The sequence below is a fragment of the Erpetoichthys calabaricus genome, chromosome 17 (assembly GCF_900747795.2).
Source record: "Erpetoichthys calabaricus chromosome 17, fErpCal1.3, whole genome shotgun sequence".
In the NCBI taxonomy this organism is placed as follows: Eukaryota; Metazoa; Chordata; class Cladistia; order Polypteriformes; family Polypteridae; genus Erpetoichthys; species Erpetoichthys calabaricus.
Window position 1 is genome coordinate 30,805,632 of NC_041410.2, and position 25,749 is coordinate 30,831,380.

The following is a 25,749-nucleotide window of genomic DNA, read 5'->3' on the forward strand; positions in this document are numbered from 1 at the left end:
CCTGGCATGCTTTATGGTCATTTTGGAGGCTTCACATTCTTTTTCCATGTCAAAGACTCTATTTCACAGAAATAATATTGTATTATTTGATATAATTAAGAAATCACTGCCTTTTTATTTATAAAGTTTTTGTCCACCATATGTGTTTTTGCACAACAAATAACAACCTAAAACAGATACATTAAAATAAAGCCACCTTCTCCCTGTTAATAGGAGAAATTATATTGTAGGACAACCTTTCTTACAAGTTAGTGCTTATTAGCGATGAGCTGGGAACTCATGGTGAAACTTTCAAATTAATTTCACATACAAATTGCAAAACTATGATGTTTTGTAACCAGAGAAATTCACACCATTGACCCAGGAAAAAGATGTTTAATTCATGTCTGAGAGCACATTCATTCTCTAATTCTGCATGTTTTCCTGTCATTTTCTATTTACAGTTTTTCAAAACAGAATACAAAATAAAAATAGGCTATTTCACTCATCACTGTTACACACAGTATATCTCAGGAAAGAAGGGAAAATTGTCCCAGCAATTTCAAAGACCGTTCTTGACCCTGGAAAGTGATTTTGGAAATTGTACCAGAAGTAACCAGAAGTAATTTCTGAGCATGAAGCCAATTTTCCCCCTGAGGACAAATAAAGTGCCAGCCATGATAAAAAAAAAACCTCACACTGTTCCAGTGTGGTGCTGAGGTGTCACCTGCTGCACTCTGGTCCCAATCCAGGTGGTTTGGCATACGGTGGCTGCAGCAACACACTATCAGAGCATGCTCCCAACCTCTCTCTCTCTCTTTCTCTCTCTATCTATCTATCTATCTATCTATCTATCTATCTATCTATCTATCTATCTATCTATCTATCGGTCACTTCTTACCAGTGGCTTATTTAGTGTAGAGAAATGACTTGACAGAAGGGAGTGCCTTGTTTGGTATTTAGAGAGCCAGCAAAGTTGGTTTGCAGCCCATACCTAGTAGACAGCTAGCAGAATCCACTGAAGCGGGCACAGACAGGCTATGTAATGAGTATAAAAGCCCACTAAAAAGGGGATTAAGAATGTGGACCAGAAAATGGAACTGAAAATAAGAAGTAGAGAAAAGGGTAGCCAGATTAACATGCAAGAGGTCTAAACATGATAGAGTAAAATTCAGGTGTTGGTTCAAAAGTCAAGAGGGAAAAACATTAGTGAAAAATAAAAGCAAAGTGTTCTGGCTGTAGAGGTGTCATTTTTCCTTTGGTATACTATACTGTGTACTTTTGCGCACTTTTTGTACCAATTGTTTTTTTATATGTTTGTTCTGATTGGCATTCTACTAGGCTGAAAAAAGCCACTACTAGAACACCCTAATCATTATACAGTGCCTACAATAAAAATAATGTGCTTAGTCTCTTCAGAGTTACAAGGTGTGATAGAGGTGGGAGATAGCAAAAGAAATCCTACATTGGAATCTTCCGCTTTGTTTGAGATGGACTGAATGTTAAGTTCATTTGAAAAAGTGCCAGAAATGTGTATATGTTTCCTTAAGGGATTGCACCCAGAAATGAAAACCAACTAGCGATTAAAGTGAGACTGTGATATGTGAGCCTTTTTGTGTTTAATACACTTAGATTTATTTTTACATGCACCTACTGTATTTTAGTAATATACTGTACTCATGAATTAAACTTGTTAACTGGGACATAAGCAGAATAATCTTTTCAGGAAGCTGTAACAATTTGAGGATTATTAAAAAAAATGTAAGATGTGCAGTATTGGTAGCCATTTACTATATTATCAATTATAAAATAATGTGTTAATTGGTAGAATAGAACCTAATTCATATATAGTTTTATTTGATGTTTTTATCTCAAACCCCTCACTCTTTATTTGTTATTTCATGTCATTATTGTGTGGAGGCACAAGTCACAGGGCTCCATACTGAGTCGCCGCTCTCAGATACTGCAGCACTTTGCAGTGGTACTTGTTAGCTTCAGCTTGCTTTGCTCATAGCCTCCCTCAAAGCATTTGTCACCATGGAGACCTTTTATATTGTTAATTTATTTCAGGTTTTGAACTTAGCTTCTGTTTCACTTTCATGTTTGTAATTCCCTTTCTTTTTTCATTATTATTTGATTAGAGTTGGATTTTGTCCTTTTCTTAAATACATCTTCCTTCATAGATTATTTCAATTTTTCTGCCCTTTACCATGTTAACATTTTTTTGGTGTTACTTGTAGTTAATTAATTTTGTAAGAGAATCAACGGACAATCATATAGTTTTGGTTATCAGCCTGGTAACCCTGTATAACTGGATTACAAAATAAAAAGAAAACAAACAATAATTGCTGAGGTGCCTTTCCAGACATGAGTTCAGGAGCTTCTCGAAGTCAAAATGCCTGGCAAAAACTCTCAATAACTGGCAGACCAAATTGAGCAATTTTTAAATAAACAACATCCACAAGCTTGTACAATGGAGGATGTATGATTCACCTTTAAGTATTATAATGCTGATGACAAAGTATGGTGTGACTTCCAGGTCTGTTGCACACCCTTACAATTGAGGAATCAAATAAACTAAACATGGCATCACAATGTTTTAAAGGCATAATGAAAAAAACAAAAACAAAAAAAAAATATGAAGCCTTAAATTAAAACCAAAGTAGAATAATAAAAGAAGAAATTAAAAACCCTAAAAAAATAAACCGTTGTCAAACAAAATTGTCTAATGTATGGGAAAAATTAGTATATCCTAACAAAGGAATTATTGACTTAATTATTTAATACATTAACTTAACACTAGAATTACCAGAGCCTATGAAAAAACTCGTATATCCGGCCCATCTTAAATCGCTTCTTAAATCCGTTCACACCTCTCCGCCAGCGTCTTTTGTCCTCTAAATGTGCTGATAAAAGACAAGCTGCCAGCAGCCGGCTATTCCATCCCCCCACCGACTTAGAACGTGAGCGAAGTTTTCCCAGCTCACGCCTTGATTGATTATGTGGGAGTGAAGTGGAGTTTTACAGTGGAAATAAGAGATCATTATTCTAAAGTAATCTGTGTAAACACATTGTTAAAACAGAAACTTTTTCATATTTTAGTAATAAATGTTACAAAATGTAGTAGGCATAAACTATAGAATATATAAAGCCTGAGTTCCAAAGATCAAATAAACACTTTTACAAAAGCTTCAAGACTGATTCAACAGCTTCTGTGGTGTAGTGTGTTAAGATTTGCCTCTTAGCGCAGAGCAGCTTTTCCTTGCCTCACAGACCTGAGTTCGATTCCCCGCTGGGGATGAAGTGTTGCTCTTTTTTTCTTTTCTTTTAAACCTCAAACGGACATAAAATGTATACATTGGTATGCACTGTCAGTTACTGAGATCGTTATATTTTCATGTGGGATGCTCCTTTTCAAATATTTTTTTAACAATTGAGACTGCAATTAACAGGAACAACTGTCCTTATAACTTGTTTTTAAGATCCATAACACACAGACAGACAGAGCACTGCGTAATAGAGAGACAGACAGGCAGAGAAGTCACTAGATATGTAAATAAACAGGGAAGCCACGTGTACTGAAAGAAAAAAAGAACATGTGCGTTGTCCTTGCTGCACTGAATAAGCGCAGGCGCTCTAACATCACCCTCCTTGACTAAGATCTTTTCTCTGTTCTTTTTTTACTTTAGAATAATGATGTCTTATTTCCACTGTAAAACTCCACTTCACTCCCACATAATCAATCAAGGCGTGAGCTGGGAAAACTTCGCTCACGTTCTAAGTCGGTGGGGGGATGGAATAGCCGGCTGCTGGCAGCTTGTCTTTTATCAGCACATTTAGAGGACAAAGGATGCTGGCGGAGAGGTGTGAATGGATTTAAGAAGCGATTTAAGGTGGGCCGGATATACGAGTTTTTTCGTAGGCTCTGGTAATTCTAGTGTTAAATTATAAATTAATTTGGTACACTTTTCATAATTTAGGCTTAACTTTTGTAAGAAGAAGTCAAAAATGAAAGCAGATGACCATATGTTGATATTGTGTTTAAACATTCAGTTCCAAGAAGCAGGCATTTACAGCACTTATCACTGTTTATCAGTGTGAATAACTTGCTGGTTTTATTACTGACAAAGTTATTACAATCTTCTGCATTGATAAATGCCCTCATCTGAGTGTAATATTATTTCAAAGGACAGTCTGCAGCTGTGTGTTGTCAGGAATATTCCTCCATTAAAGGAAAGCACAGAACCATGTTTCATCCAGACAACTGACTGAGCTTCTACTAGTTCTGATTTTTGATTTCCTCTGGTGGATCGGCCAGATTGAGGGAGACTGATTCTGTACACAGAATAAACATCACCTCTTCATAAATATGACATTAGACAATAATACAGGAGAGCCTTTTCTATTGTATATTGAAATTAATATTTTAGAAAATTAACCCTATCATCATATTGAACATGAAGACTCTTGCATGTAAACCAGATTGTTTTGTTTGGCTGTGTTTTGATTAATTTATATTTCTGTGTCTGCATTATGCAATTGGTAAAATTTGTAATTACATTTTACCTATAAAATCATTACTGTACTGCTATCAATAGCAAATGAGGCAGTGACTTTATAATTTGATGGGAGTTAAATCATAGTCAGAAACAATCAAAAAAATTGTAACAAGGACATCAGTGTACTATTAACCAAAATCATCAGAAAGTTAATCAGAACATTGTTAACCAGGCCTTCAAAATGCCACAGTTGTCCACAGTTGTTGGACAACCAGGAAGTGTACAAAGCTGATTTTTATACAGTTATGGTGATGCTGCAAAAAAAGAAAAAAGTGGCATCAAAGGAGAATGCAATTAATGTTCAACGCTTCTAATATTACCTGCAAACACAAAACAAACATGACAAATTAATTATTTTAATGAATTTCTTCAGCTTCAACAATTTAGTTTAGAGAAACACTTTTCACTTAAAAGTTAAAGAAATTCCAGGTAAAATTAAATTAAACTGATGATTATAACAGTTACAGTGTACGAGCCTATAGAGAACACTATGCAAAAATAAACAGAACTTATTTATTTAAATACAGTATGAACATGTGTACAAAAGTCTGAGCACACTGTCTGTTGCGTCATCATGCTCACAGGTTATGCGTGAGCATGTGCACGTGTTATTTCTTTATCTGATATGTGAAAAACGCTATACTTCCAGGAGTCTGCACGTAGCCGCATTTATTCAATTGTTTGTTGACTTTGTGTGCGTCTATTTGATAAGCCACACATAAATATTTGTCTACAAATAAACATTTAACCCTACAAAGCCATTACAACGATTCCTTCCTTTACAACGTTCAGCAGTTAATTGAGTTCTTTCTACCTTAATTCTGGTCTGCCTCATCCTTCTTATCAGGGATTAGGATTTGGTGCCACAGACACACACCAGTTTGACGCACGCATTGTTTAACAACATGTATGTTTACATAAATGTCACTGAATCAAACTCCAGTGGAAAGACATGACAAGGTTTCAAATTCAAGTGTCTGAACTGTTCAAATTCAAACTGCCTGTGTGCTTGATCTGCCTTATCCAAACTGTGCATGTGACCTGCATGTAGCACAAAGAAGGTAAGTCCATCCATCCATCCATTCTCCAACCCGCTGAATCCGAACACAGGGTCACGGGGGTCTGCTGGAGCCAATCCCAGCCAACACAGGGCACAAGGCAGGGAACCAATCCTGGGCAGGGTGCCAACCCACCGCAGGACACACACAAACACACCCACACACCAAGCACACACTAGGGCCAATTTAGAATCGCCAATCCACCTAGCCTGCATGTCTTTGGATTGTGGGAGGAAACCGGAGCGCCCGGAGGAAACCCACGCAGACACGGGGAGAACATGCAAACTCCACGCAGGGAGGACCCGGGAAGCGAACCCGGGTCCCCAGGTCTCCCAACTGCGAGGCAGCAGCGCTACCCACTGCGCCACCGTGCCGCCCAAAGAAGGTAAGTGACTGAGATAAATCAAACTAACAAACAAAACCAAACAGTAAGGGCTAAAAACCTCCTTGATTAACAAAATGTTTTATTCTATTTTATAACAAAACAAAACAAAATAAAGTTGCCTTTAAAGAAAACAGAACTGAATTCGAAATTAAAACAATAGAAAACATTTTTTTGAACAAAAATAAAAACTGATTGATATTTTTGAAATTTACAAAGCAAAATAAAGAACAAGCTTTGCAAAGTTTAGATGTTCTGTCACCTTAAGGATTAAACATCTGTTTCCTGTACTTGGGCGGACTGGTGGCTCTGAGGCTAAGGATCTGCCCTGGTAATCAGAAGGTTCCTGGTTCAAATCCCGTAAATGCTAAAAGTGACTCTATTTCATTGGGCCCTTTAGCAAGGACCTTAACCTGCAATTGCTCTGTCCTGGGTATGATCTGCATCCAGCCCAGCATGTAGGCCCTCTAACCTGAAGAGAAAAACCTGGGGGTTGCTGGCAGAATTGGCCCTCCAGCCAACGTAAAAAACCTCGCACTGTTTCTCTCCATCTGAACTAGTGTGGTGCTGAGGTGTCACCCGTTGCATGGCTGCACTTGGGTCCTAATCTGGGATCCTGAGTTGGTTTGTATCAGTGTGTGCCTGAGGCCTAACCTCTCTCTCTCTTCCTGTACCGCCATGTTTTATAGCATTTAAATGATGACATTACCCCGTTACAACACAAAATCATGCATGAATCCAGAACACAAAATGGCAAAGTAAATACACAAAATGGTGGTGACAAAGATCAAATAATGGTAAAAAAAAATTCCAGACACAAAAATATTAATAAAATCATGACACCTAACATGTCTACCAGGTGATACCCAGTGGTAGTACATATTTAATGCAGAGCCATTGTCAGAGACAAGAGTCATTTTGTGTCAGCTTCAGCAATACTTCATGTGTTGCTATGATCTGTGAACACAGTCATTTCATATAAATACATTTATTTTGTTAGGTAGACCAGAAACATGCAAAGAATTCCAGCAGGCTGGATGTTTCTTGCAACATCTGTGGAATTCTGAAAGGTTTGTGGATCTTTTTAAGTTAATTTAGAAGATAACAGTAAAACAGAAATTTAATTTTAAAGCATTTGTTGGTCTGATTAGTTAATTATAGGCAAAAGAATTTTAATTAATTTTAAACAGAAAGTACATCTTTAAGAAAACAGAAGCCTGCCAAATGAATGAAACATTAAAGTTCGCCAATTCACAATAGAAACTAATCCACTCTTTGCTTACTTTGCTAATCTGCTGAAATGAGATGACATATTTCTTCTGCTCTGTATGGACTTCTTTCATCTTTACTTGTTCACCATCAACATTCAAAGAAGCTAAGTGCACATTTTCATTACATGTTAACATCGTGAATCCATGGGGGTTTGTGGGATTAGACTACTATCTCTAAAATTCAAATGCCAGGGAGTTAGTGCCCGCTCTTGGATACATACCTCATCCATCTTCATTCTCCTTCATTTAATTATTGTTTACACTGTGTTTACTTTTGACTCCTGTTGATGGTTTTGCTCTTTATAGAGTTGTGCTGCTGCCATTTTGTGGTCTGCTTACCATAACACTGTGTCCTTTGCTAAGAGGCTTGGTCTGTAGAGGCCCGGAAACACATGTTGTGCAGCATTTGATATTGTGGATAATCAAGGTTCTACGATTTTTTGTTGTCAAAAAGTAAAGAATTTACACTGCCTTTTCCAATTATGCAGCTTTGATTACTAGGTTTTGTGTTACTTTTGGTTTGAACCCCTGCCAGTTTATGGACTAGGATTCTTGTCTCATCCATCTCCTGACCCTTTTATTTTCTTACTTACATCTTATTATTTTCTTAATTAGAAGGGGATTTTAAGCTACAGCAATGGATCACCTCCGGCTACCAACAACAACAACAACAACAACATTTATTTATATAGCACATTTTCATACAAAAAGTAGCTCAAAGTGCTTTACATAATGAAGAGAAGAAAAATAAAAGACAAAATAAGAAATTAAAATAAGACAACATTAATTAACATAGAAAGGAGTAAGGTCCGATGGCCAGGGTGGACAGAAAAAACAAAAAAAAACTCCAGAAGGCTGGAGAAAAAAATAAAATCTGTAGGGGTTCCAGGCCATGAGACCGCCCAGTCCCCTCTGGGCATTCTACCTAACATAAATGAAATAGTCCTCTTGGTAGTTCGGGTTTTTCACGGAGTCACTTGATGCTGATGGTCATACAGACTTCTGGCTTTTAATCCATCCATCATTGTTGGAACATCATGGTGCTTTGGGTAGATGGTGGTGGCGCACGCCACCACCAACAGGACACCGGAAAAAGAAACAGAAGAGAGATAATATAGAAAGCATAGATTAACCTCTTATTGCCTAAAATGCATGTTTCCTTGAATTTAAACCCCTTCATGGGGATAATAAAACACACCATGATTTTAATTATATTTTGTGAATATTCAAAGTTATTTAAGTACTTCTCAGTTGTATCTCCTCAGAGAGATATTGAAATGATATGACAAAATGTTAATCACAGAATACAATACAATACAATACAGTTTATTTTTGTATAGCCCAAAATCACACAGGAAGTGCCGCAATGGGCAATAACAGGCCCTGCCTCTTGACAGCCCCCCAGCCTTGACTCTCTATGAAGACAAGGAAAAACTCCCAAAAAAAACCTTGAAGGGAAAAAATGGAAGAAACCTTGGGGAAGGCAGTTCAAAGAGAGACCCCTTTCCAGGTAGGTTGGGCGTGCAGTGGGTGTCAAAAGAAGGGGGTCAATACAATACAATGCAGTACACAGAACAGAGCAATTCCTCAATATAGTAAGAAATAAAAAATATAAATTTTAGAAGTATAGAGCAGAATTTAACAGTAGATGATATATCCCATGATAAGATTTGGATTTGTGTAGAGTCCTGGAGACCTCATCCTTCAAGCTGCCTCCCCCATTTGGCTATTCCACGGCTGAAACAGTGCTAGGCCAGCCAATCCGATGAAAGGACCCCTCTTTCCCATGATTCCTGCGATCCTCCATCTGGGATGACTTTTCCTTAGGCAGGCAAAACAACTTGGCAGGTGGGCCATGGCACCATGTGCCACATTTGAGTACCGAAGCTCCCAAAATGTGAGCATTAATGTATGAGCATAGTACTTAATACTGTAAATTGTGAATTTGTAACTTTCTCTTTGTGTTGTTTTTGTTTTTCCTCTGCAGGATGACTGGTGCGCTAATCATATTGTGAAGATGCTTTGTTCACTTAGAATTCTTTTGTATTCTGACTTGGCTTTCTGAGCAGAGCTGTCTGGTCTATTGTGTGTGGAACGGTGGAATTTCTTTGATCAGTGCTTTCTCTTTCTCTTCCACAATCTCAGTGTGTAGCTTAGCAAACTCAAGAAAGTGAAAACAAACTCAGCAGAACATAATGATTTATTATAACACAACAATCAAATATATTGCTATAAAGAAAAGATAAAATTCTGTCCAATCAAAAATACAGTCAATCAAGAAAATTGCAGAAAGTGATAAGATGCATTAATCATAAGAAATATTAACAGCCCCACCATAACCCACAGCTTATCTGTAAGGAAAAAAATATACATGTATTATACTGATTAAAACAACAGAAGTTAAATGGAGATTTTTCTTTTCACATATTGCAAAATCTAAGGTATTATTTTTCCAATAGGGTTCATTAGGATTTCACCACTTTAGCAAGATTAGTCAACACGCTTAAAATGTAGCATAGGAAATTACAGCAAGTGTCATCCTGTCCAAGATTACTGCAAGCAAGCACTTCTGTAAGATGATTTGAAATGTGTGTAACATCAACAGATTCTGACACATATGTTGCCCAAAAGAACTCAATTTAGAACAGTCTCAAAACATATGACCAAGTAAAGCCAGAACTGCATGGTATTGTTCACAACTGGGGTCCAATCCTTAATATATTTTCAGTAATTTTACTGTGGAGAGATGCATTTGATGTACACTTTTAAAATGAAATGATTTCAATTCATGGTATCTACTTCTAGTTTTGATAAAGTTCACCTAATGGTGAGCAATGTGTCAACAGTTGACAAAGCCTAGAAATACTACTCATATTCTCCTTAATAGTTAAAATATTTGAATGGTTGACACTTTTGGAGAGGTACAGAAGTTAGGCATAATCATTTAAATCAAGTTCCGTGTTGAGGGAATTTAAAATTTACAACAGAGTTGATCAATAAGTGCAAGTACCTTGTCAATATAAAGATTTCTGGAAGTCCAAATTCCCAATGATTTCCATAAATGAAATACTGTATAACTCAGTAGGGGATGAAATAGAAAATAATCCAGTAATGGATTCACAAAGAACTGCAGCTCTGCTGTAAAATATTAGTTAAATAAGTTCCAAATTTTGAATAAGACAAGAACATCTGATTCCTAGTAAATTGAAGATAGTTATTAATAATTACATAAGTACAGATCAAGACATATAAGGAGGAGTCTGTCCATTACTTTCTTTTCCAAGGATATACAATATTAAAATGACTGGGCATAGATTATGACACTGTTGATCGTGGTGTTTGTTATGTTTTATGTATAACTTTATTTTGGGTTGATGTTGTATGTACAGTAGACACCAGGTTTTAGAAAGAAGTGATGGAAAGGGCAAAATGATCAGTTGGTATGGTAATGTTTCAAAGTGGAAATTAGGAAATGGGTGGGAGTTTGATCCCTACACAGTGTGTCACCGTATATAACAAAAGAAGTCAGTGGCAATTACTGGTGTAAACAATGCAAATGTGGAACCCACGATCTGCAGAACCATTAACACATTAATCTTCTTGATTTATGAATTTTGCTAGCTTCCTGAAACCTAAAGTTATACATTTACTCTTATAATTTACATTTCAATTGTTTTTCCTCAAGAAAGAAAGGAAATGGGCGCAGAAATGAACTGGTGAAAACAAGGTTAAGGAATACATCAGGTAAGCTGGATATTTCTGAGGAACACAAACATTTACAGACATATGTTAAGAAGTAGCTACTTAACACAGAGTTTTATGAATTCATGGCATTCTATTTATAACCTAAATAGCAATAGAAGTGTTTGTGAACGTCAGAATCAGGATGGAAGTTCCACTCCCCAGTAGCATCATAAAAGACCAGCAAGCAGTGAGACACTTTTTGGAGGTTTACTTTGGCCACTGTACACATTCAGCCCATAAAAAGCAGATCACTGCTTATTGCTCATTTTTTGGGTATTAATGGAGAGTGGGGTGGCCATGTCTACTACTACATAACAACAAGAGAAACTCACCAATCAAGGTTAAAACGTTACTACAATGACTTCAAACTCACCATTTTCCACATGTGCATGGGGAAAGTTGTACAGCCAAACTAAACAAAATTATTACAAAAGTGCAAATGACTGATTGGCCTAATGAGATGAAGAACAGTTAAGTTAGTCATGTACTGTTACTTGAACTTTCTGAAACTTCTTAGACTAAGTGCAGTTCAATCAGATTCTAAATCTTTCCATTTCAAAAGGTTTTTGCTTCATCCCTAACCAATGTAAAAAAGTGGTTTGGTGCCAACTTCTACAATGGTGTCTTACAACAAAAGACAGAAAATGGTTTAGGCATTATTTTTTAAGTGAAACTATTTGTGTGTTTATGTGTATTTTCACAGCATGAATCATTCTCTGGTTGGAAATAAACCATTTTTATTTAACCAATATGAAATGATACTGTGTTAGAGTTCACATACTTTTTGCAGACATATAACAGTATTCTTATACTTACCATTATACACTTTCAGCTTAACTTTTCCATTTAGACTGAAGAAAGATGGTTCCACTGAAACTAAAAGTATGTACTCTCCTGAATCATTAGCAAACAGTTTATTAAACTTCAGAGTCCCAGTGGTTGGAGTCAGTTTAACTCTTCCTTTATAGTCCTCCCCATAATTTATTGCTGTACCTATCCAGTTTACAATGGTTTTGGAACCAACTATCCACATTCCAATATTTGCCTGTTCACTTGGAGGATCAGCTGACACATTAAATGTGACCACTCCATCTACTTGTCCAATAAAGGTATTCTGAGGAGTTATGAGACTCACAACTGAAGGACAGACTGTAAGGGGAAAAGAGTTAATTTTATTAATTCACTGGATTATATGTATCATTTAAAATAAAACACAGATTTACAACACAGTATATATAGCTATTGTTTATACAGTTTTCATGTATATATCTACATGCTAAAACGATAAGAGGTGTAGTTCAAAACTGAGAGTGTTCACTTAGTAGAAGTTACTGTGTTATTTGAAAACCTTATTATAGGAAAGTTTATAGAAAAGTATCAGAATTTGAATTGCTTTAATATTAATATACGGTTTGTGCTGCAGACAGTATTATTTTGACATCCACAAACCATTTACTAGTAGCTGTGAAAATTAATAACTTGACCGTGAAGAAAACAAGTTGGATAGCAGGGTCAGTGCCATAGCAAAGTGCTGCACTGTTCTGTACCACCTGAAGGCGGGAGAGAGAAGACTGACTGACCCAGGAATACAGTGTGTTACAGTAATTGAGCTGCAGTGAGATAAAAGCATGTATAACTTTCTCAGAATCATCAAATGATAAAAAGGGCTTAACTTTAGATAAAAGTCTTATTTAGAAAAAACTTGACTTTATCACTGAACTAATTTGATTGTCCATTTTAAAATCATTATGCATAATCACACCCAAATTCTTTCTGGAGGCCTTAACAAAAGGTTTCAAGGGGCCTAGGTTAAAATAGGGGGAATCACTGACCCCTCTAGGTCGAAAAATGAGGACTCAGTTTTACTGTCAATAAAGCTAAGAAAATTTGAGGCCATCCAGGCTTAAATTTCCTCCAAGCAGTCCAACAATTGTTCTGAAGAGATGTTTTCTTTGATGTGGTGCAATAAGCAGCTTTTCATAAGTGTACTTTTCATTACTGACTATATGGTATATATTTCCATACGTATTTGTACTGATGGTTGTATTTTTTGTTGCCATTACATAGAGACATCAGAAGATGGAGGTGGTGATCTCTAATTTTGCTTTAGTCATGTTGAAATTCTCATTTATGTCAATTCACAATAATCAGATCACATGTAAAATGTTGAACATAATAGTATGTGATTTTCTGCACTCATGTTTCATATAGGCATCCTTATTATGCTCTAAAGTTTTACTCAATTAAATACTTACATACTTATGCATGGAAACAATTACCATGAAAATGAAGTAAAACATAATTCAAGTCTACTTCAAATAAAACAGTTTTACTTTTCATTGCCTTTTTCAGTATTTGTTGCAAGTAAATTTGTAATTTTATTCTATTGAATGAGTTCCTGACCGGCTCAAACAGTACAAAATATTTTCCTGTGCAACATTTTTAATGTTGTTTGGTGAAACTCCACAAAAGGTATTGTGATAAAGAAGAGACTGTTGTGGTGAGAAACTCTGGCCAGGTTCACACTAGTATATATGTATATATGTAGTATATGTATTTCATAAAGTACGCAGCTTTTAAAAATGCAATAAATCAGCCAAAATAGAAGCAAAATTCAAAATTTTTATTTAATTTCATTCAACATATACTTCGATTTAATAATGAAAAATGATATCGAGCCTATGTCCACCACTTTCTCTGCAGACAGTCATCCGATCGTTGAAATTAATGATAACTCTTTCGCAGACGTCCCTGTCGATTTCGCCAATTTCACGTTGAATTTCCCTCTTCAGTTCAGCAATCGTTTGAGGTTTGTTCACGTAAACTTCTGACTTCACATATCCCCATAAAAAGAAGTCACATGGTGTGAGGTCACATGAACTCGGAGGCCATTCTTGGTCGCCATGCTCAGGGAATTTTTCACGAAGCAAGGTGATTGTCTCCCAGGATGTATGGCAGGTAGCCCCGTCCTGCTGAAACCACATTTCATCAATGCCGTCATCCTCCATTTCTTCCAGAACAGGCCACAAAAAGTCAGTGATCATGTCCTGATAATGGTTGCCATTTACAGTAACTGAACTTCCATCATCATCTTCAAAAAAGAAGGGCCAATCACACCTCCTGCCCAAAAACCACACCAAACCATGGCTTGTAGGGGATGCATTTCATGCTCTTGGATCACTCTAGGGTTTTCGTCACCCCAAATGTGGCAATTTTGTTTGTTGACATACACCGAGAGATGGAAATGTGCCTCGTTACTGAAGATTATTCTTTTTGAAAAACTGTCATCCTCTTGTTCCAAAATCTAATCGGCGAATCTTCGCTGTTTTGCATGATCTGCTGGTTTCAACTCTTGTGTCAACTGAATCTTGTAGGGGTGCATATGAAGATCTTTTTTCAGTATTCGATACACTAAAGATGGTGACATACCCAGCTGTTGTGAATGACGGCGAAGTGACTTCACGGGGCTCACATTCACATTGTCTTGCACTACCGCAATGTTTTGTTGTGTTCGAACATTACGGTTTCAACCGGGCAATTTTCTGGTTGCAACTGACCCAGATTCTTCGAATTTCTGTACCAACATTGAAACTGTCGTTGCGGTGGGGGATTTGTCACATTCAAAGATCGCGTGAAGTTTACAGACAGTCTCTGCGTAGCACTCCCCGTTTTTGTAATGAGTTTTCACAATAAGAATACGTTGCTCGATACTGACCCACTCCATGGCTACTAAATGGAAAAATGACAAATGTTCTTCTAATCGGAGTGATAATAGATAACAAAAATGATAGGAACAGTGCTGACAACCTTCAAACAAAAAAATTCCACCCAATTCAAAAACTGCGTACTTTATGAAACACCCTTTATATGTGCTGAATGATTAAAAAATTATCATGGTGTAAATCGCCATTTTCAGATATACTACTAACATTGAAACAATGTCAGAGAGAGATAGCAGCCAAAATGACTTCAGTGTGAACCTCAATTTCTATCTGTATAGTTGTCAGCACTGGCCATCTGGATTTACAGAACTAAAAGCACAGCGGGGGTGCTAAATCTTCAAAGCTACTATTTCACTTTAAGCAGGTGAAGAAATGAAAGTATGACTGATATTTAACAAATAAGGCTAATATACATTTATTTTTTTAATGAAATACTTTTAACAGTCCATTGTTAGTTATTTCAAATACTGAACAGTATGTCAGTTTTCATCTATTATTTTTCATAATGCTCGGATTTGATGTAAGCCTTATCTTGTATTTGGGTGTCGTTGGGACATCACATCAACTTTAAATGCTCAAAAAACACCAAGCTGATAAAACAATGTTACATATACTGTATTTACAAGATGTTTCTAATTTTATGAGAACTGCTTATACTGTATATGTGGTTTTGACTCATCATGTTTCAGAAGTCCTCTATGGAAAATGACACTGTTCTTTTTGGCATCTCAGAGATCTCTAGCTGTAAGTCATGATAAAATCCAATTTCATATGCTTTGCATTCTGTGATTAGTGTTGAGGGTACCTGACCCACTCTGATTGACCGTAGTCCAATCTACGTTCAGTTTACGTTATACTTAAAGATAAATTAGGTGTTTTTCAAGTCAAAGTTATTTCCTCACAATCAAGTTATACTGTATATTAGTTTGGCAAATGAAACTGTGTTCTAAAATGAAGCATATTTCGTAAATAAAAAAAAAATCCCGTGGACTTGTATTTTATAATAGAGCTTATGGGTACCGGGATCACGGTGTAAAAAAAAAGGCCCTACAACTAATTCAACCAAAAATGATAATGAGTATTTATCCGCATCTTGAGATTGTGCACATTTTATAAAACAATGTATCCATGTCATTTTCAGAAAGAAAAAGTGCAAAAAGCTAAACATTTCTGAGATTCAGACATTTTAAAAGCAGACTGGATGTGCATTTCACTTTGACTCTCAAATCCCTCTGCGGCACCCTTTAGGGCTTTAGAAAGTCATTGCCAAGTACCATTATTAACAATGAATCTTGATGCCCAGATATGAACTGCTCTCTCTGTTCTGTAGACAACTAGAGAATGATAACTGAAAAATGTAACATGATCAATTAAATCGTTTCACTATACAGATGCTTATTTTATTATTTCACAAAGATATTGCCTACTGCTACTAGATTAATAATACACACGTGCTTTGCTGAGAGAATACTGAGTATGCACATTCTGTGCAATCAAGTGACAAGTGCTGAACATCTTTCTTGTCTTCCTAACTGCTTATTCAGGGCAGGGATGTGTTAAAGCTGAAGCCTATCACAGAAAGCATTGGGGGCAAGACAGGAATAACCCCAAAAATCCACTTTAGCGTTTAGCATTGACAATTTATCCAAGTTTAATTAGTTTGAAATTGTGTGTGCATAGTACAGATGTTTCAGCATAGACAAAGTGGTAATGCAGAGCGATCACTCCTGCCTCGCAGCTCCAGTTTCTGTGTAAAGTTGGCCTATTCTTCTCATGTGTTTATGGATTGATTGGTATTGGTTTATTCACTCAAAAAAGTTGGTGTCAGTCCTTTTATTACATATTCTCAGAAAAACTGATTCATCATGCACTAAAAAAGTCAATAACAGATTCTGATTTTGAGACTTTTGCTTAATTCTGAGTGTGCACAACACTCCATGGAAAGTGTGACATGCAGGTGGCCTATAAGCTCTTTCAAATATTTCACACTTTAAATAAAAGTAAAATTGAGTGTAATCAGTTCAGTTCAGATGTATTTTTATTTGCACAAAGTACAATGAAACTCATATGTGCTATTTTTACTAAAATGCCACTCAGCATAAACCTCACTTTGGGGGCTATGTAAAATAGCAGCATGGAATGTAGTTGGCAAAAATTAGGTACCATTTAGGAAACAAAATACAGTAAACCTATGATTTGAGAGCACAGCTGCCTGTTATTAAAAGCTATGTCACAGAATAACTGCTGCAGAAAAAGAATCTCAGTAGCAATATGATATTATGATAATCAGCAGGATATTGTTTGGTGAATTAAGTATGGAGGGTTGGCTGCCATAACTTCACTCACAGCACCTGCTGTGTATATGCAAGCAAGAAAGAAACATATTCTTACCTCCATAAAACAGTACCTACAATCTATAATAAAATTTATTTTCTTCAGTTTACTTTTATGGCACAAACATGCCTTAGAAATACAGAAGACGGGATTTCTTAAATCAAAAGCTTTCCTACATCATAGTGAATGTCTTTTTTAAGTTTCCATCCATCCATCCATCCATTTTCCAACCCGCTGAATCCGAACACAGGGTCACGGGGGTCTTTTTAAGTTTTAAGACTTAATTTCAAAATGTTATGAAACATAAGGAAAGGCTAGTTATTTCTTAAAATATGCTTCACCTTAGAATGCAGTTCCATGTGGCAAATTAATATATCCCATGATAGTGAAGAAATATCTTAGATTTAAGAAATAATGAATTTATCCTTTAACTGAACAGCCTGACTACATGGATGTGCAGTTAGCAGGGATGCTAAAACAACATGCTTCATTGTTGAAAATCAATCAACACACACTATATTTTTGTAATTTGTTGGGTTTTTGAAGCAAAAGCTGCAACAATTAACATATTGAAAGCAGAGACAAAGCATATTTAAATGGTACAGGAGTGAATGGGATACAGTTTCTAGTTAAATTAAATTATTGCAGTTATGGTGAGTCCTATTAAGTGGCTAATTCTGGATTGGAACACAGTCATAAGTAAAACCATGACTACTTTTATTAAGTGACTTTTGAAACAATAGAACAAAGGCTGTTTTACAGGAATTTTAAAATAATGGAATAAATTTCAATTTAATAATAAATAGGGAGTATACAGTGTATGCAGAACAGCAGCACCCATGTTTAGTTTTTGACACATAACAATATTTGGGTTTAATACATTCATGCAGAGTGGGTGCCCAAACACAAATCTTGCATACCCTCCTCAAAGTAGGCTGTTGTGCTACTGCCTAACAGACAACATTGGAAAGTCCTGTCTTCTTGACTATTGTCACAAAAGTTTAAATAGGCATCTATTAAATTAATTCCATCAACAGAAGTGGGTCTTTGAGGGGCAATCTTGCTTCATTGCCAGTCTGCTGGCTGAGGCTGTGTGTCGGCTATCTTAGCCATTATACCACAGTGCCAACCTTTAAAGTGCTGTCACAAGTATTTTACAAGGTACGGCTGCTACACTACACCAACACAAGCAGTCTTTTGTAAGCTGTTTTGGGGTTTTTGCAAAGTATTTCTTGTTTGCCTAACTCTACTTTACTTACTGTAACTAGAGAGGGTCCCCATTTTTCAATGTAGTCACTATACAATAAAATAAATCTCTATTACATTCAGGCATAATACTAGATGGTAAATGAATGCTTAACTGAACATCTCCATCTCCAAGGAACAGCCAATGAGCACTAAAACACAGTTCTGTATTAATATGTATTACACTCTTGTGTGTTTGGTTTTCTTGTAGTAGCCCACTGACACAGTTTCCCTTTACAAATTCAATTTATAAAAGGACAGGATGAAAGACAGATTACCTATTGTATTAAAAAGTGTGAAATTATAGTTAATTAGAGTTCAAAAACCCTTAGCAAGCATATAATAGTATTTTATACTCACCATCAACTTTAAGCTCCAGTTCCCCATTTACACTGATGGACGACGGTTCCGTTGTAACCACCACTTTGTACTCTCCTGCATCAGTAGCAAACAGTTTGTTAAACTTCAGCGTTCCAGTGGCGGGTGACAGCTCGACTCTTCCTTTATAGTCCTCTCCATAATTTATTGCTGTGCCTATCCAGTTTACAACAGTTTTGGAACCAAATGTCCACATTCCAATATTTGCCTGTTCACTTGATGGTTCAATCGACACATTAAACGTGACCTCTCTATCCACTTTTCCGATAATTGGAGTCTGAGTTATAAGGCTTACCGCTGAACAAGAGTCTGTATCAGAAAAAAAGCAAACTACATGAATTCACTGAATTAGATGTGCCTTTAGAAACATACAATTTAACTTTATATAGAATTTTAATACAGTATAGTTTGAAAGATTGAAATTACAAAGGAGTTTTCATGTTTTTGAAAGAAATTGATACTTTCATTTATCAAAACATCATTTAATTGTTGAAAAACTTTATAAAAGACATTTACATTAATGTTTGAAACAACTTTTATAGTTCAGTCTTTGCATAGGCTTTCAAAGGTCCAATTCAAGCCGCTAATACTGTAATCTACTGACAGTATATTGTGTTACCTACTCCTGAATTGATATTGCTAATGTGATCATTTGTTGTTAGAGCACTTGAAAAATATTATGCTCTTCAATGAACTGTGAAATCGGCAATGCATTGGCTGAACTAGCTGGTACACAGCCATTTGTAAAAAAGTAATTTTATTTTGAAACATATTCAAAATGGAAACATTTTCCTTAGAAACTTCTCAGTCTATGTGTGAGACTGCTAGGAAATTAATTATTTCATAAAAAGGTGTGCACTACTATCTTGAAAGAAAAAAAAAGAGTTACTCTAGGATAAGAAGAGACATGGAAGGCCCAGATATACAACTACATTAGGTTAGGTTAGGTTAGGTTAGGTTTCTTTATTTAGTCATGTTTACACAGGAAAACATGAAATTTGCCTTCTCAGTTGCATCTAATAACAAGTAACAGACAGAATGAAATAAAACATACAAATAGAAATAAGAAAGGTTAAGGTAAGGCAGTTAGATAAAACATATCTATACCAAAAAAAAAAAAAAGGTAACAGGATATATATCAAAACCTTAAACATTATCTCCGATATTTCTTATTGAAAAGTCGTATGGCACTAGGAAGAAAGGAGTTTCTGGAGCGATTTGTGTGGGTTTTCAAAGCAACTATCCTTCCTGATTTACTGAAGTTTAGTTCTACATGTAATGGATGTCTGTCATCAGTTGAGATGATTTCCAGTTTCTTTAGCATTGCCCTCTGACACACACTAGTCAAATCATCTACATCAGCCCCAATAACTTTAGCTGCATACTTCGTAATCTGCTGGAGCTTTTTTGAGTTTTGGTTTGTCAGACTATTAAACCAGGCAATGAAACTGAAAGTGATCATGGACTGGATCATACTACGATAGAAGGACAACATGAGGTCCTTGTCTACTTTAACCCCTTAACCGCCCTCTGCCGGATATATCCGGCACCGTTGTTTTATTGCTAACGCCATACTGCCGGAATTATCCGGCACATTTGCCTGTGGTTATATGAATGCCTGGCAAGTAGTATAACTGACGGTTTGGCGTGGGTATTATTACTACGTTGTATTTCGACAAGTCTGTGGTTGTTTTGGCCGGTCATGTGACGTGATTCGCATGTAACAGCTGTGAATATGGCGAAACGTAAACTGACTTCAAGTGAGGCTTTGCAGGCGATTTTGGACAGTTCTGATCATGATTGTAGCAGTTCTGAAGAAGATTTTAGCGACAGTGATGAGCAGCAACGTGCGCTGCATGATACTGTGAATGAAGACGCATCGGATGACGGCGCTGAGTGGGTGTATCTCCAGCATCTCAGCTGGGCTGCTGCCCGTGGTGAACTACCTTTTCTGCATTCGTTTGAGGGAACGTGTGGCTTTATTGTTGATGTAAACAATTACACTGCTGAGCAGTTTTATGAGCTGTTTGTGTCACCTGATTTGATCAGACATTTTGTTCATCAGACAAATCTGTATGCAGCACAGTTTATTGAGAAAAATCCCAATTTACCTCCACATTCCCGTGTTTGTGCTTGGTTTGACACTGATGAAAACGAAATGAAAAAAATTCATTGGGATTTTGATGTTGATGGGAATAATCAGAAAACCAGATATTGAGATGTACTGGTCTACAGATCCTATGTATGCAACACCTATTTTTGCAGCTGTCATGACACGTAACCGATTCTCTTTGCTGCTGAAATTCTTTCATTTGAATGACAACAGAAACGAGCCAGATAAGAAAGATCCAAACCGCGACCACTTGTTCAAGCTACGTCCTTTGATTGATCATTTATTTGAAGCATTTCAGTTGCCCTACATGCCAGGACCGTCAGTTGCAGTTGATGAAAGTTTATTGTCGTGGAAGGGCCGCTTACAGTTTCGACAGTATCTACCATTGAAAAGGGCACGGTTTGGTATCAAGATGTTTTGCTTAGCTGAGAATTCAGGTTACATTTATAGATTTCGTGTATACACTGGCAAAGAGGATCCTATGAGTAGTATTTCAGCAGTGTTGCCAGATGAATGTAAGGACTTTGGACTTTCAGAAAAACGCTGTCATGTCTGTTCAAAGAAGGGTCAGCGTAGAGACGTCAAGACCTTCTGCTCAAAGTGTCCCAGCAATCCAGGACTTTGTGCAGTTCCCTGCTTTGGCCTGTGGCACAGCAAACTCAAATACTGGGAATGAAACTATGATTGACTGAACTACTTTTGACTTTTGAATTACTTTTGACTGTTCCGTTTTTGTAGTTGACAATAAATCCAGAAGCCTGAGAAAAGGTACATTTTGTGTTTTATTATGTGTTTGCCCATTTCTAGAACTTGCACAACATTTAGTGGTCAATACTGCTTGAATAAATGTAAAAAATGTAAAAAAAAATGTAAAAAAGTAAAAAAAACGAAAATTGTTCAGATTTCGCCTGGCGTGGGGAATATTTAGGGAGTTGGCGGTTAAAGGGTTAAATAGTTTGAGTTTATGGAGGAGAAATAAGCGCTGGTTGCACTTAGAAAATATTTTTTTTGTATTTGTATTCCAGTTAAGATTGTTATCTAGGTAAGTTCCTAAGTATTTATATTCATTCACTATTTCTACCTCCTCTCCCAGAACTACAATAGGTGAACATACAGATTTCTGTCTCTTAAAATCAAATATCATTTCTTTGGTCTTTGTTACATTCAGAGTGAGAGAGTTTTTATTGCACCAGTTTACCATACAGTCCACTTGATTTAGATAGTGGCTTTCATCCTCCCCAGATATGCATCCTGTGATCATGGTGTCATCCGCATACTTAATAATGGAGCAGTGGTCATTGTTCTGTCTCAGGTCACTTGTGTACAGAGTAAACAGTAATGGTGATAAGACACACCCTTGTGGACTTCCTGTGTTTGAATGAAGAGCTTTTGAAAAAGTGTCCTGAACTTTAACTGTCTGTGAACGATTTAAAAGAAAGTTCTGAATCCATAGTGTGATAAATGGGTTTACATTCATACTGTTTAATTTCCCAATCAGTATATGAGGCTGTATAGTATTGAACGCTGCAGAAAAATCCAAAAATAGTGCTCTGACATATGAACCAGGCTGATCAAGAAAGGTATAGATTTGATGCAAGATAACAAGCAGAGCATCTTCCACACTTCTGTTTGCACAATAAGCAAATTGATTGTTGTCTTGAAAAGACTTTGTCTCTGTCATTAAAATGTTTTTCACCAAGTGTTCAAAGCAATTCATTGGAATAGATGTAAGTGCCACTGGTCTGTAATCATTTAAACAGCTTGGCCTAGAAACCTTAGATACAGGGGTGATGATTGATTGTTTCCACAGATTTGGTAAAAGTACTTTAAAATCATCATTTTAAGAAGCAGATATTTAATGAGTCCTCAGCTGGAAGAATTACAAAACATTAGTTTCATCTGCAGCAGTAAACAGGTTATTCAGGGATATCAACTTTACAGGTAGAGCATCAATGAAAAGCTGAAATTGGAACAAAAGAAGAACAGGTTAAAAAGAACAAAATAACAAAAGGACTGGACAGATGATTGGAGGAAAGTGTTGTGTATGGATAAGCCAATGTTTGAGGGGTTTACACCAAAGAGATGTATGTATGCGAGATTACTATACTTTTCTTTTAAAAATGAATGTTAATCACAGGTGATGATGATGATGATGATGATGATGATGAATATGATGATATACTTTATTAATCCCAGAGGCAAGTGGAATGGTGGCTCTGAGGCTAGAGATCTGCACTGCCAATCAGAAGGTTGCCGGTTCGAATCCTTTAAATGCCAATAGGGACTCTGCTCTGTTGGGCCCTTGAGCAAGGCCCTTAACCTGCAATTGCTGAGCGCTTTGAGTAGTGAGGCAAGCGCTATATAAATGCAAAGAACTATTATTATTAGAGGGGACATTGCCTTTACAAATGACCTTTGTAGGTCAGATCGCAGTTACCATTGTTAAGAAAATATCTTAGTGACATTTAAACTAAGGAGGAAGTGTACTCTAACTCATGACATTAAGGAAGATATAGATTATGAAGGACCCTCCTCATATGAGAGTGATTCCCTTGTGGTTAGTCTACTGAAGTCTTCCAGCCCCAACAAGAATGGGATGTTCAGTTACTTAGAGTAGGCATTCAGACTTTTAAATAAACAAAAATTGTTCTGTTCTCTCTCCCCAGCTGAGAGGGTGGGAAGATTTAATGCTGCCATATATGCTGCCAGCCATGTCGCAAATCAGTTTTCAAGCTTCATGTTTCACCTTCTGTAGTAATTTGAAAATTATTGTTCTTTGTTTCATTGAAATATTCAACAGGTTAATTGCTAAAACACAATTGTAAAGCTACCATCTTAAGCTTCCTTTTTTTTTCTTAACATAGATAACATGTTACAGGTATATTTGTTAAAACTGCTCAATCATTTTTAACAGGTCTGGGATCCCTGCTACTTTATGCTGGAAAGAAATTAAATGTCTTGTGCACAGATATGTATGCAATATGACACCCCTGCATCCATTCATCGTCTAACATATTTAACAAGCTCAAGGTAGGTGAGGAAAATTGAACAAAGGGCTAATAAAACATAAATAAAACTTCCAAAATGATCCTAATAACAATACCAAGGTCAGAACTACTGTTTCTCAGAAGTATAATGATTGACATTTTATCCCAAATACATATTTTAAAAATGAAAACCAAACCAAAAGCATGCTGTTTCCTGTCTTAATTATTTACTTTATTAATTACATTGGAATGGTGAGTGTCACTTGGATCCTTGAAAAGGTACACTCTGTATTGGCCTTGTCTTCTGGTTTATATCCTGACCTAACAGACAACAGTGAAATGAACCGTCTTCCTGAATATTGTCACAAATGTTTAGATTTGCATCTTCAGTACTTTGTAATTTATCATAACCACAGACATAAAGTCTCTTTTGTTTATAAAATTAACTACTTTAACAGATGTTGGGCTCTGGGGAGGAATCGTGCTTCATTACCAGAAAACCTGTTGACTGATACTACAATATATATATATTTCTAGTTTCTGCTGTAGTTTAGGGGTCTGTGTGCCTTTACTTTTAAACTAGAGAGAGACATTGCTTTTACTAAAGTATATCTTACAAGCTTATAAACACAGTTCTTTATTAAACTGTAAAAGATTCATTTTTTCATACAGTAGCCTTTTCACACCATTTCTTTTTACCATTGTGAATAAAGATAAAAAATTATACAAAAGTATGAAATTATATTGTATTAGACTTTACATGCCCTTTGCTGATATATTAAAAATACTGTTTTACTCACCATAAACAGTACATTCAGCTCAACAAGCTCATTTACATAAATGAAAGATGGTTCTGTTGTAAGTCTTACTTTGTACACACCTGAGTTACTAGCAAACAGTGTGTTAAACTTCAGTGTGCCTATGGTAGGGGTCAGCTCAACTTTTCCTTTAAAACTCTTTCTGTACTTAATAGTTGTGCCTATCCAGTTTACAAAAGTTTTGTAAGCAAATGTCCAGATTCCTTTATTTGTCTGTTGAATTGGAGGATTAATTGACACATCACAAGTGACCTCTCCACCCACTGTGACATCAGTACCCTCAAAACAGGTAGTCCATGGGGCAGCATACAGAGGCAGATCCGACTCCACCATCCTGTGTAATATCTCCCAATTAACTAATGCCTCTTATTACATGATTCTACAGTCAATATGCATTCTTTGTGCTATATCTTAACTTATGATGGTGTATATGAGATTACACAAGAAAATGTTTTCTGGTCCACTGTCCGGCGTCTCAGGAAGCAGTGCAGTGTCAACACTGTATATGGTGGGGATGGTGCGCTGCTGACCTCGACTCGGGACATTGTGGGTCGGTGGGAGGAGTACTTCGAAGACCTCCTCAATCCCACTAACATGCCTTCCAATGAGGAAGCAGAGCCTGGAGACTCGGAGGTGGGCTCCCCCATCTCTGGGACTGAGGTCACCGAGGTGGTCAAAAAACACCTTGGTGGCAGGGCCCCGGGGGTGGATGAGATACGCCCGGAGTTCCTCAACATCCTCTGGATGTTGTAGGGCTGTCTTGGTTGACACGTCTCTGCAACATCGCATGGACATCAGGGACAGTGCCTCCGGATTGGCAGACCGGGGTTGTGGTCCCCCTCTTTAAGAAGGGGGACCGGAGGGTGTGTTCCAACTACAGAGGGATCACACTCCTCAGCCTCCCTGGAAAAGTCTATTCAGGGGTTCTGGAGAGGAGGGTCCATCAGATAGTCGAACATTGGATTCAGGAGGAACAGTGTGGTTTTCGTCCTGGTCGCAGAACAGTGGACCAGATCTACACCCTTATCAGTGTCCTGGAGGGTGCATGGGAGTTCGCCCAACCAGTCTACATGTGTTTTGTGGACTTGGAAAAGGCGTTTGACCGTGTCCCTCGGGGAATCCTGTGGGGGTTGCTCCGGGAGTATGGGGTACCGGCCCC

General features: G+C 36.9%; 1 protein-coding gene across 3 annotated transcripts in view; it reads right to left on the reverse strand.

Moving 5' to 3' along the window:
- LOC114667831 (hemicentin-1-like) overlaps window positions 1-25,749 on the reverse strand; it is a 314,465-nt gene that overhangs the window by 80,531 nt on the left and 208,185 nt on the right. For 2 of the 3 annotated variants that reach the window (XR_007933768.1, XR_007933767.1), the window contains 2 exons: window positions 18,655-18,981; window positions 12,037-12,142 (listed from right to left, as the gene is read on the reverse strand). The exons of the other annotated variant lie outside the window; for it this stretch is intronic. The gene's annotated coding sequence lies outside the window, so the exon portion shown is untranslated. Of the gene's footprint in view, window positions 1-12,036; window positions 12,143-18,654; window positions 18,982-25,749 lie in introns of those variants that run through there. 3 annotated transcript variants of the gene reach the window in all.